Genomic DNA, 13,338 nt, shown 5'->3' on the forward strand with positions numbered 1-13,338 from the left:
GTGAAATTACATCATATTGATTGAAATGTTTACGTGCAGAACATTCACATCGATTCAGGATTGATGAGACTCGTGTCCTCGATGCTACGGCTGCTTGTTCTGATTGCGTGAGGGAGTGGTGAGCTGCATTTTCTACATGTAATGACAAATAAAAAGCACAAACAAACTCATGTTTTAGTCCCCGACCAACTTCTGCAGCAAAGTTTGAGTTGCGCTTCCTGTTGGACGTCCCTTTGGCCGCGGCGTGATTGTGAAAGTGAAGCAGGAGATTGATTAGTGTTCTTGATTACAAATCAGAGATACGAACAATCCGCTCACATCTACAGCTGTTGCTGTATTTTGGATTTTAATCAGAATCACTTGAAGCAGATTTAATGAGGAATAGCGACATGAACATGAACATTAAGTTTTGGAAATGGGATTAAGCAGCAACTCTTCAACTTTGTTGTTAGATGCGGTGAAAAGAAAGTATAACCAAAAAACGTAATTAATCTTTACCTGCTTCTAAAGTAAAAAAAAAAAGAAGCAAATTTAGAAAACATTTATTTGATTACATCAGGTGTTTGCAAAAACTACAAACAAAAATCAATTTAAAACTCAAAGGTTTAAAATTGTGATTTTATTTTTACCTCGACTGCATGCAGAAAAAAAAATGTTTTAACTTTATTCAGTTTTAAATAGGAGTGAATTACATTTACTTGAGGAAAAAGTTTATATAAAATCATGGATGATTTTTAAAAGTTTCAACAATTTTGACTTAATTGATTTAGTTTTATTAAACTACAAGGCTTTATCGTCAAAACTAATGGAAATAACTGCTATTTTACTGTGTAATGAGTCTGAGTGCAGCTTGTTCTGCTGAGTTAATGACTAAACCTACAGTTTTAAGTATACAGTTCAGTGAGGGACGCAGCGATGGAGGCGTGACCTTTAAACCCGAGCTGCTTCACAGGAATCGTCAGATTGCAGCGTGGGCGGCGGATCGAACGGAAGCGCTCAGGAAGGTGTTTAGTGTCGTCACTTTGGAGGAGGCGGAGAGTCAATTGGTGATCAAAGACGAACGACAGTTTGAACTTTTGGGTGATGCAGACGCAGAAAGAGGCGTTTAGATGAGCCACAGGGTGAGTCAGGCTTCTAATGAGCAAAAACAGAAATGATGTCTTTAAATTCAACTACATAGAAAGTATTTGCTCTGATTTGATCTCATACATAAAATCAGCTGTCTCCAGTGAGATTTGATCAACAGTTTGTTTGTTTTATGGTCCTAATTTGAGATTAGCATCCAGATTAAGAGTAACTGTGCACTGCTGGTGTCGGTTAGGAAGATGAATCCAGTTTAGATTGGAAATATTTCATTCCAGAGCCATTTGAGCCAAAATTAAATACATAAATGAATAAATATAAATTTGAATTAAGATGCCAATTATTAATTTATTCATTTATCCCCATATTTAATTGAAATGGCTCTTCATACGCTGCAGCACTAAGTGCACCAATCCACAAATTGGTGAATTTTCCGTGAATAATTTGGAGTCACGTTTCACAGGCGAATCAGCAAAACAGGACACTGAGGTTTTTGGTCAGAACAAGACAAAGGTTTGGACGCCTTTGATGCAAACATCTCAATTTGTCCAGTGAGCGAAAACATGGGACACCTCGTTAGCGTCTGTCTCTCTTCTTAAATGGACCTCTGTCTGGCCGAGCTGGACGTCCATCCAGCTCCCAACAGCTTGTACATCAGATTATTTGCTTGTTTGTCACTTCCTCCTATCTCCAAAGCCCCAAACAGCTTGTTCTGCTGTCACAGACATCTGGTTGCCACCAACTCTAATGGTTGTACTGATGTTTAATACTACATTAGATATGAGGCCGACTGCAGCATTGTGTGGGTGGCCAGCAGGTGTCTGCCCACCAGTGTGTGTGTGTGATGTTGTTCTGTTTGGTTAACGCTTGCAGCAGATGGCTGAAGGATAGACGTGGCACTGGAAGTAGCTTTTTCAGAGAGATGATTTCAGGGGGAATAAAGATGAAGGTTGAAAGGTGAACTGTGATGTTGGAAAAATGAGGCAGTGACAGGTGGTGAAGAGCTTGGCGAGCGCGTTTACCGAGAGGAGAAAATGAACGAGGAGACGTGAGAAACCGGGTAACGAGCTTCGAGGAGGAGTAAAGGCGGGGCAAAAATCAGAAATAATTGAAGAAAAGTCAACAAGCGTTGGAAGTGTGGGAAAGTTGAGAAGCAGAAGAGATCCTCTGCTGCTCGTTTCGATCATTAAGCCGTCGTCACGCTCTGGAAGGATTGAGAGGCTAATGTAGTCGCCTCTTTAGATGAAAGGCAACGAGGAGCTGCAGAGAGAGTCTGAGTAGGACGGTGTCGGCGCTGATGTTGCTTGAAGGGCATGCACCTGCAGATGTATTTGGTGCCTCGCAGTGGAATTGCACAGCTGTTGTTCTGGAGAGGAGGAATACAAAAGAAAGATGGGGCGAGAAACATTTAGGGTTTGAATGATTTAAGGAGCAAAAATAAGCCAGGGATGCCTTTGGGGAGGCAGAGAGTGGGAGGCAGGAGGCTCACACTGGGATAAAAAGAAGCTGCAGACTTTAAATGAACTAGAAATTGGAGGGAAATGTGGAGACTTGATATAGGTGGGTTGGTTGTGATGCGGATTGCAGCCGAGCTTTGAGAATATGTCTCATACAGCCACAGGCAACAGAGTCCATCTGGAAAGGTCACCAACTATCCTCCATGCCTTCCTCCCAGGATAATTCGATCGCAAGTGGGGAAGCTCTAAATTAATCTCATGAGATGCGTTGTAATTGCAGGTGTGAGCGCGGTCATCAGTGACATTTACAGCCTCGATCCTTAACCATTACGTTGTCAGCAGGTCGTCTGTGTGAAACCACACTGGTCCAGAAAAACCTCTGCAGACCAGGATAGGATCATCGCTGCTCTACTAATAAATACAGAACGGTAAAACTAAAGGAGGAGCCGACGGCACACAAAACAAGTTAAAACCTCAAACTTGAGCCGTATTTAAACCCTTTCTTTTTTTTAATGCAACACTATGTTTGTTTTGTTCCTCATTAAGGGATTGAAGTGCTCAAATTCAAGGAGTTTCAAGGTTTGGAAAGTACTTGAAATGTCTTGAAATTCAAATTGTGCAGTTTGAATATCTGAGAGAAATCTCCTTACTGAAAGTCCAGTAATTTTATTATCGAACAGGATGGTAATCTATCTTAACACAAACTGATTTGTTCAGTGTAATTAGCATTTATTTTTCCTGATATGTTGTTGATGGACATAAATGTGGTCTTATATTTTAAATGTTTCTGAAATTGAGGATTTTTTTGTTCTCAGAATAGTGAGTACAGTGTGTGTAGAGCATTTTTACAAGACACTAACAGAAATAAATCATACAATAGTACATGTTTATCGCCAAAGTGTGGTACTCAATAAGTGTGAAAGACTGAGTTTTTTTTGCAACGTTTAATTATGAAATGTAGCATTCTCCTGTTAAAAGCATCTTTTTTATTGTTTATTGCATCTGAAAACATAACATTTGACTTACTTTCAGCCAGCTGACCAGTGATGTGCAGGAACATGTGGGGGACAAGTGGAGCTAAGTTACTATGAAGAAAAAAAATGATAATAACTCATCGTCTCTTAAGTCAGGAAGTCCAAGTGTTTGACATCAGTTTTAGGAGTAAACTGAACGATTCTTGAAGACGATGCATTAAAAACGTCCATTGGTGCGAAAACCGCACAGCAATGGCTGAATAAACATTTTATTCTTCATGTCGTATTTCATGTCACATCTTTTGATTGACAGAAAGAGCCCAGCATTAATTTATAGGTAAATTAATGTCCAGAGTGTATAAAGCTGCCCTCGGCTGCAAAGATGGCCTCCAATGTTTGAATTCTCTGCAGACTCTAGGATAAATAAGCTCCATTCACACAGGCTGGCGTAAAACTAATTACTCACAGAAAACTGACAGAGCTCCATGCTGCATAACGTTCGTTTTATGTGAACGCATCAACGATTTTTCTTTCATGTATATTCAGGTTAATGCACCGGTTTCAGAAGGATTTGTTTAGTTAATGTCTGTCTTTTAATTTTTGTTAAAATTCTCCTAATGCCTGGTTCTAAATGGCAAAAAATAAGCATTTGTTTTCTTTTATTTCTCTGTTTTTAAGTTGTTCTTTTATTAAATTAATCTTGTGGTTTGCAGCACCCTTGTATATAAATCTATTTTAATCTGTTGCCAGTACATGATCCAGGTTAAAATAAGGCGATGAACTTATCCAGACATTTAGAGGTTGATGGTTGTGAAACAGGTCAACTCTTTTATTAGATATTACTTCTGACTCAACAAAACATTATTTTGCTAATTGTTTTATTGTTTACTGACTGTAGATTGTTTCGTAGAGCATGTCTGAAATGTTCAGATTGGAGTATGGCTAAAAGTGTCCAAGATTCATTTTTGAATCTAAGTGTTGTCAAAAATATCGATTCACATCATAATCACATTTCTCATTTACTACGATTCAGACTCAGTATAAAATGTCCCTAAATCGATTACTGGCTGCGTGATGGTAATAGCACAAATAGCTATTTGTGGTACAAAAGTACCAGAAACCGTCATTTGGAGGGTGGATAGATTGTAAAAAGGTGGTTCTGTGTTTCAGTGTGTATGTGCGTCTTTTTTTTTTTTTTTGAAACATGTTGACTCCATCTCTGTAACCCACATGAACCTCACTCTCTAACATTTTTTTTGCGTTGTTATGTGGCAGTGTTACAGCGCTGCCCATTGGCCCGGCATACATATTACAGCGCCGTCATGTGGACGCACACTTTTCACCATAAAACTGTATGAAAATGTAGTGTTCATCTGTGTAATCAGGACTTGTATCAAAGCTCAGAGCAGCTCAGAAACTAAACATTGACTCTCAAATGGCAGCTTTGGCTCCTTTCCTGTTAAATCCAGTCGGTAAAAGCAGAACCCAGAACATCAGATGAAGTCAGGTTTCATGCTTCATTTACCAAAAACCATCTTGATGTTTGACTCAGACGCTGTTGCATCTCTGTGAAGGTTTTCCTGTGTGGTTGAATAAAAGCAGCTGTGCAAAGACGAGCTGCCTCCACTGCGATGTGAAACACCTACTACCAAACACGTGGAGGCAACTGGGAGTTGCATTTATAGGGGAACTACTGGGATGTAGATATGTTTTCCTGGCAGTATTACTGCTCCTGTGCTTGTTAAAGACAACAGCAGCTTTTGTTGAAACATTATAATGGTGGTTGTGACAAAATATTTGAGAAATATCTTCCATTATTGACTTGCTTTGCTGTTTCTGTCTAAAATGTCCCTGAAATATCAGTTTGAAGGCACAAATAGCTCTGCAGCTCAACTTGTTTCATACATTTCTAATGTCAAAAACCTTTTAATCTTGGCTTTTGTATAAAAACACCTACAGATTATGAATCCTATGTGTTTTGAGAGCTCCAAACAATTATAAGAAAACATATTTTTATCTTTTGTTTTGTCTCTTCTCGCTCTTCTAACACTTCTCCAAACCTTCATCCGCTTTGATTCACCCTCACAGGTAGATTGTAACCATTAAAATTGCACTTATATTCCCATCTCCTTGCCTCTCTGTCATTCTGTCTCCTCACTTATTGCTCTTTAACTTTCTGGAGCTCTGCTGCTCCATCTGCTCCTCTCCTCCTCTAATTGGTACAATATCAGTTGGAGCTCAGAAACTGCCGTCAGTTTTGTCTGCTTTTTTTTCCTCACAGCTTGCTCGAAATGTGTTTTTGTCTTGGAGCCTTTTTCTCTATACGTTCACTTCAGACATGTGCCGCGTGTTGCTATATTAGCAGCGAATCTGACAGAACAAAGTGAAACTTGGTAGCAGTAGGAGACACAGTTTGGTAAAGAGATTAGAAAGTTTAGGAGACGACTGGTTCAGAAGTTGATTTACCTAAAAATATTGAATTTCTCCACTTCTAACGACTCAAAACGGCACAAATGAACTTAATTTTGCTTAAAAAGTTTTATTTGCTTTAATGCCCAAGGCAATACAGTGCAGTTGCAGTAAATGTAATTTGGTTTTTACTGAACTCTAAAATTATTTACATCTATCTTCAAGTACAAGATTAAAAACACAAGTTTAATAAACAAAACTAAAATGGCAAAGCAGCATGTAAAAACACTGAAAATGGAATATGTAGGTTCACGCCGGCTGCTTCCAGAGGAATTTAGAGTAAATTACGGTTGATCTGGCGGGTTTAGTTAATAAATGCCGCGTTTAATAAATGCAGGAGTTTCAGCCGTTTTTCTCTGGAGGATATAAACCTAAAAACGATGCCAAAAAGAAAAGATATCATTGCCTTTGGAAATGTTGCTGCCTGTCTTTTAACAATCAGGACAATTTCAGAACAATTATAATACCTGTGATGCTGCAGTGAGATTTCAGTGAGAAGTATTTACATATGTAAGTTTGTTCTAGTGTTGCTCACCCAAAGGTTTGACTGATCGAGGGATTTCAGTTCCCCAAGCTGAATTTTCTCAAGAATATTTATGATGTTTTCAAAGGGAAAATCTGTGAAAGGGCAGCTTTTCTGTAAAATAACGTTAAATTTCAACTAAAAATATGTGAAAATCTACACAGAAAAAAAAAAAACTGTGGAAATCACAGCTGTACCTTCGTATTTTCTGTTTAGACATAACAAATGACTTTATTGCTACTATTACAGATTGCCATAAGACTTTTCCTCAATTGTTAAAGTAATTAGTTCAGCTTGGGCTTAAAAATCCAAACCAATCAAACATAACTAAATAAACCCAACATTAATAATAAATCAGCCACATTTGCAATAAAAGTGACAATAAAAATAATTTATTTTCTAGGTTACTGTTTAGCTGCCACTGCATGACACATCAATAAATTATGAAGGTATTTTATAAATATAAATATCATTCATGAAAAACAAATCCATTCGTAATTTGCGTCTTTAGGACACCAGTCATATAAAGAAGTATGATTTATATCACTAAACTTTACACGTTAATTGAACTTATTGATAGTTATTGATTCTCTAATTGAACAAACATTGGAGAAACGACACAAAGTAACAATTCTGACAATGAAGAAAGTTTTGGGGGATTTTAAACATTAACTTTGATTTACTATGATAATCAGAATTTTCATAAATCTGAGAAATGTATCACGATAAATGATAAACGATACAATAAACGTCTTTATTACAATTTTTTCTCTACTTAGACTACAATAAGTAGATTGACACAACTTTATCCGTTTCATATATAAATTATGATCCTTTGTGTCAGGAATGTTTTTCCATTTTTTTAAATAAAAAAAGGTAGGAAAAAAATTTATTTTATTGTTTTTTTAGGTGATCAATTGTAATTTTCTCCAAATACAAAGTTATTTGAAAAACACATCAGTAGTATTGTTTTTTAGGGCTTTCTGATGTCACAATATTGTTTTTACCTGCAAGAGTCGTCTATAGTAGTAGGAGGGTCCGGGTCGATTGGCATGCTTTTATGTCTGTCGGCCATATTGGATTGAACAACAATAATTTCTTGCATTTGCAGCTGATGGCCAGTAGTTGGTAGTGTATTTCATGGTGCATTCATGTCCATTTCAGATGCCAAGAAAATGGCTTTTAGATACGTTAACTTGTGTATTCTTGTTTTCTCTGTTGTATTGAAGGTTTATGAAAAATGGATCAGGGCCAACTTTTGGCTCTATCTTTGAATCTAATCATTTTCGGACCATGGAAACTAAAGTGTTGATCATATGTCAGCGTATTAACAGAAACGGCGCCCCTCCACCTTCCATCCATTTATTGTTACCATTTTGTTCAGAGTTTTTTCCATTTATCCGGTGACAGTAACTGCTCTGATCCGGTTCGCTGTAATCCACCCCGAATCCAGAGCTGCTACATTGCAGTAGCAGTGAGTGGTTTGTAATCAACCACTGGTTTGTAAGCAACATTTTTCTCATTCAAAGTCGAAGAAATGTTGACCTACGCTGCAGAGGAACTGGGGAGTTTTAGTGATGTATGTGAAGCATTCAGGAAACGGATGGAGGGGTTGTTCACTGCTGCTTTCTGACAGGAAACTGGAAGGAAATATAGAAAAATGTGCTGTTAATGTTGAAGAATAGGTAACAGAGTGAAAGTTTACAGCTGGATAAACTGCCAGAGTGTGGAAAGATTATCAGACGGCTTTAATACGAAGCTGCAAAGTTTGCGTTTGTGGGTATCTAGTGAATAAAAACAGATCGGGACACAGATCTGGGCTCCAGTGACTCCGAGTGCCTGAGTTGCATCAGTATGTGTGTCAAACCACCGCACTACTTAAATTATTTGTGCCTTCGACTCCCTGGAGACGATGAAGAAAGATAAGACAGAAACAATGACATGGTGGGAGTGTAGGAGCAGGAAATAGTGATTCTTCCTGTTTGACAGTGCCCTGGGCTGAAAGAGGCCATCACCTTGACTTGAATTATTAACACGGTACTTGACTTCCCCTTCAGTTCGGTCGGTACAGTCGCTCTTCTGTTTCTGGCTCCGAGATATGCGGCAGCGTTGTCCCTCAGCCAGGCTTGGGAAAATGAGTTCAAAGCATTGTGGCACCATTTTTGTGTTTGTGTTCCCCACAGCTAAACCCCATTATTCACATGCACTCACCGGCCACTTTATTAGGTACACCAGTCCAACTGCTCGTTAACGCTACTGTTAAACAGCCAATCGCATGTCAGCAGCTTGATGCATTTAGGCAGGTAGACATGGCCAAGACGATCTGCTGCCGTTCAAACCGAGCATCAGAATGAGAAGAAAAGGTGATTTGAGTGACTTTGAACATGGCGTACCTAATAAAGTGGCCAGTGAGTGTACATCAGCAAACTCACACAAAAACACTCCCAAATTCCTGATTAGCAGCTACAACGTTGTCTTTAATGAGCGCAAACATTTAATTTAGAGAAAATTAATAAAATCCTCCACTTATCTGCCTGGTTATACTTTCTCCTTTTTTTAGTGATAATTTCCTGTAAAACAAATCCCATCTGTGTGGTTTTAATAACCGAGGATCCACTGTGTTGCTGTTGTGAATTCTTGTCTAACTTCATATCCCATTTATATGTTTGTTCAGCCAAGTGCAACAGCCAAACATCTGTCTTGCTGCACATTTCATTAGCCTCCTGACATGAACACGAAGCGCTGTTTTCACATTGTCGGCCCTCATTTCTGTGGATCCAGCCGTTTTCACTGCAAGAATACATGATTTTATTTGTGCAAAAAGCTTGGGTTTTATGGGTTTTATTAGTTTACATACTCATGTAGATGGTAAATTAGTTACTTTTTGTGTTTAACATTAGCTCTTTCAGCATGGGATTTGTTGAAAATCCCATAAAGTAAAGAGAAATATAATTTAAAAATGTAATTATTTCAATAAAATTATTCAAACAGTAAAAGTTGGATAGGTTTATTACACAGTATAGAATATTTTAGTGTTTATTTTCATTGTTTTGAATTTTATTTGTGCTAAAAGTTTGGGTTTTATGGGTTTTATTAGTTTGCATGTAGATGGAGTTACATTTTGTGTTTGCCATTTGATATTTCAGGATTATATTTGTTCAAATCCATTAAAATAGAGAATATTATCAAAAAGTTATTTTTTTTAAAAAGTAAAAGTTGTAAAGATTTATTACTCAGTAAATTATTGAGTTATTGAATTATTTCTGTTCATGATGGATTAAAACTGAAACAAAAACCTATTATTGAAGACATTCAAATTCAAAAATACTTTATTAATCCTAAAGGAAAATAATTATAAATAAACTCTTGTATAAAAATGGAAAAACAATGGATATGTTTTGAGCTACACAATAATAAAGGAGACCATTAAATAGCCATTAAATAGGAGGGTGAGCTTCATAAATCTAACCATATTTCTGAAAAGTTTAGTGGAAGAAAAAAATGTGGTTAAAAAAATTATAAGAAAAAGAGGTCAACTGAAAAAAAAACTTTATTTTAATTTATTTTTTATGAGTTTTGGAGAAATTCAGTGTACTCGCTCTTATCCAGGATCTGCGCTGCAGCTCTGATAAACAGTGGCTCACGCTCAGATTCTGGTCTAAAGAGAAACACTGGACTGGGAAAGTAATTTGGCTTTTCAAATTGATCAAAACTCATTTGATCCATCAAAGTGAAGCATCTGCTGCAGTTCTGCAGTAGTTGATTTACCTCATAACGGCTTTGAGAGCCCCACTAAAGAAGCTGACTGATTCCTCTACATGCTAAACATGACTTGTGCAGCAGATCCAACTATTGCTTGTTTCTTGAAGCTCTGTGTAAAAGTGTTAAAGCCCTCTGTGAGCATCAACCCCACTTTTCAGCCGGCCAACGTCTTTGAAGGTTAAACAGTGACTGAACCAAAGGGCTGCATCCGTTTCACTGTAAGCAAGGCTTAAAGCTGTCCTCCATTTCCACTGGGGAAAAGCAGCAGCAGTCGGCCACTCTGTCTCTGTTTGTCTGCAGTCGTCGCTAACTGCTGCTCTGGTCGGGTGTTTCTGTTTAGCCTGCAGTGGTAAAGGGCTTGGGCAGAGGGCAGTTTGCTTTATAGCCCGCTAACGCCGAGAGGACACCTAATGAGGAGAGAGGAAAAGTAAGCAGTGGAAAGTAAAGGCTGCCGTGAGTTGGATACTGATAGCGAAAGAGCGCCTGGAAAATACGACCAGTCCAGGAAGGACTTTTATTCCGACTTCGTAGTCAAGAAAATGTTTTGGTTTTTTTTTATCAGTTTTATTTCACCTGCTGGTGAAAACAGTTTCTTTATGCCACCTGTAAAAGCTGTGTGGAGGCAATCTTATTCTTTTGGGAGTAAAATTAAAAAGCTGCTAATCTATTGTGTTGCATTTGGAAACCCAGACACTGATTTCTGTTTTCAAAGCAGCAGAATAAAACGAAAGTGGAATTGTTCTTATTTACAAGAGAACACATTTCCATTGCTTCTCTTTCACAAAGCAACAAAAACATTTTTCATTTTAGTTGCAGCCTAAAGACTCTTGGTGTCCTGAATACTCACACTGTGGTTCCAGTGCGTAGTGTGTCCCAGTTCTCCAGAGATCTTTAGCTCCGCCCCCTTTACGCCATTGATCCACTATTCGGCTAAGTCCAAAACCAAGCAGACCTTGCAGAGTGCATCACTCACTTCAATGCTCCATTTGACATTTCAGAATATAATATAAACGTTATTGTCAACCAAATTAAAAATGCAACATAGAAAAGCAGAAATTTGCTAAAAAGACATTTATACCCACATCCACATGCTGTCCAAGTCGGGCGTAGATTCTGATTGCATTAAGTCTGGTATATTTTGAATTAAAAGGCAGGAATATGGCGATGTTGTGAGAAAGTCAGTTTTCAGTGTGAAGTATTGAAATAATTTCACTCTCCATTTGTGAATACTATCAAATTTTGTTCCGTCAAGTCAGAACCAAACACATTTGAACAGATAAAAAATCTCCTTCAATGTCTTTGCAAGGCGAAAATACTGAAACTGGACATTTAACATTGTACTGAAAAGGTATGAAGTAGTTATTGCTTATGACAAGTGCCACCGTGATAAGCATTCTGCTTTGGATATTAATTATGAAACTGTGGCTCAAGTCGATGATGTAACATTTATTCCCCCAATTATCCAATTTTTACACGTTTGTGAGCTGCACATTTGAAACTTTATGTGGACTTTGACTGAGTACACTCTCCACAGAGAGATGGGGCCTCTATGTGCAACTTGGAGGTGTGGGTGTTTCTTCCTTGTTGGTTCAAAGTTCAGCTTTGAGAGAAAGAAAAATGGTCATGAACGTTTAGCGCATTTTTATGGCGCTGTAGCATTTTCCAGAAGCCATTGGTTTACATGTTGATTTCTTTTTGACATTAGATGCTTTGGTTCTTGTTTACTAAACGTCTACAGGAGTTTGAACATTTTCCACTCTTCCCACGCTAATATAAAGTGGTGAATGAAAATCTCCTTTGAGCTGAAATCAGTTATAATGTCTTGTTTTTTGGTATTTAGTCAGGTTTTCTGTTTATCTCCTCTCGATTCTGTATCCATGAATTTAAAAAAAAATGTTTTTGTGAATTATGACTTCGAATTATTCAGGGAAAATTTGCCTATTCATATTTTTTTTCCTTAAATATAAATACTTAACTCTCTATTAGCTTACCATACAAAGCAGCCAATCCAGAAGCGCCATTCATTGTGGTTGAAACCCGGGAGATACGAAGGACAGCGGATGCTAGTTTCTGCTGCTAACATGGTTTCCACTGGATGCATTCATACATATTAAAGTATATTTGGTGTTTGAACTATTAAAATGGTCAGTTATAAGAGAAGATGTCAAGTATTTGCAGATTCCAGGTATCTAGTGACCCACCCTAAGAGGTAAAACAACTCCACATCGTCATCCTGACAGAAGAAAGCAACATTTAAGTTTCCATTTAACTTTTCAGTTAATTTTGAATATTTGTGACAAATTTGGAAGAAGAAATGAAGCTCATGACAAACGTTCCTCATCATAATTCTCTGCAGCTCACATTGTGTGAAGAAATTTCCAGCATATCATCAGCGCGGCACAACATTGTTATAATTACAATTTCTACTCATCTTTCGCTCGCAGCCCTCCAGGGCCTCCATATGTTGAAGTATTGGACATTCATTTCTCCCCTTCGTTTCTCCTGCCAACTGGTCGTGATGCAGCTGCTTTCTTCCTGCTCCTCGCTCGTCTCCTGCAGGTTTTCTGCCTTTTGCTCATTTCTCTGCTCATATTTCTGGCAGCCATTGTCTTCTAAAGTGAGTTTGATTAAAACAGATGTGATGTTTGCATTCCTGCAGTGCAAATATTAAAGTGTCCTTAAGAGGCTAATAATAGTATCTGAACAGTGTTGTGACAAACACTTCAAATTCTCAAAATGTACAGTGAAACTGTAATATTTCTCTTTTTAACCTTTTTAAATTAGACGCAGTTCCAGATCTCCGCCTTTGCTTATTTTAATTGTACAAAGTTCTTTAAATGTCTTGAGTAAATACTTTTGCCCATTTCTGGAAAGGCTCAACTGGAAATTTCAATATCTAGCAGTTAGTTTTGCAATTTACCGACTTTTAAAGGAGAGTTTCATCAGATTAAACCAAAGAAAAACATGCTTCCTGCTTGTTAACAAGGGAACTTTCCTTAATAACCCGAGATTGGCTGGAAAGCGCAATATCTCCAATTTCAGAAACAGTTTGAAATATTCAGATAACATA

At 37.7% G+C, this 13,338-nt stretch overlaps 1 protein-coding gene across 1 annotated transcript in view; it reads left to right on the forward strand.

Moving 5' to 3' along the window:
* The window catches only part of pcxb (pyruvate carboxylase b), a 329,618-nt gene that overhangs the window by 136,099 nt on the left and 180,181 nt on the right, over positions 1 to 13,338 (forward strand). The window lies entirely within an intron of this gene.

Source organism: Poeciliopsis prolifica, unplaced genomic scaffold (genome assembly GCF_027474105.1).
Source record: "Poeciliopsis prolifica strain line A6 unplaced genomic scaffold, Auburn_PproV2 SCAFFOLD032, whole genome shotgun sequence".
Taxonomy (NCBI): Eukaryota; Metazoa; Chordata; class Actinopteri; order Cyprinodontiformes; family Poeciliidae; genus Poeciliopsis; species Poeciliopsis prolifica.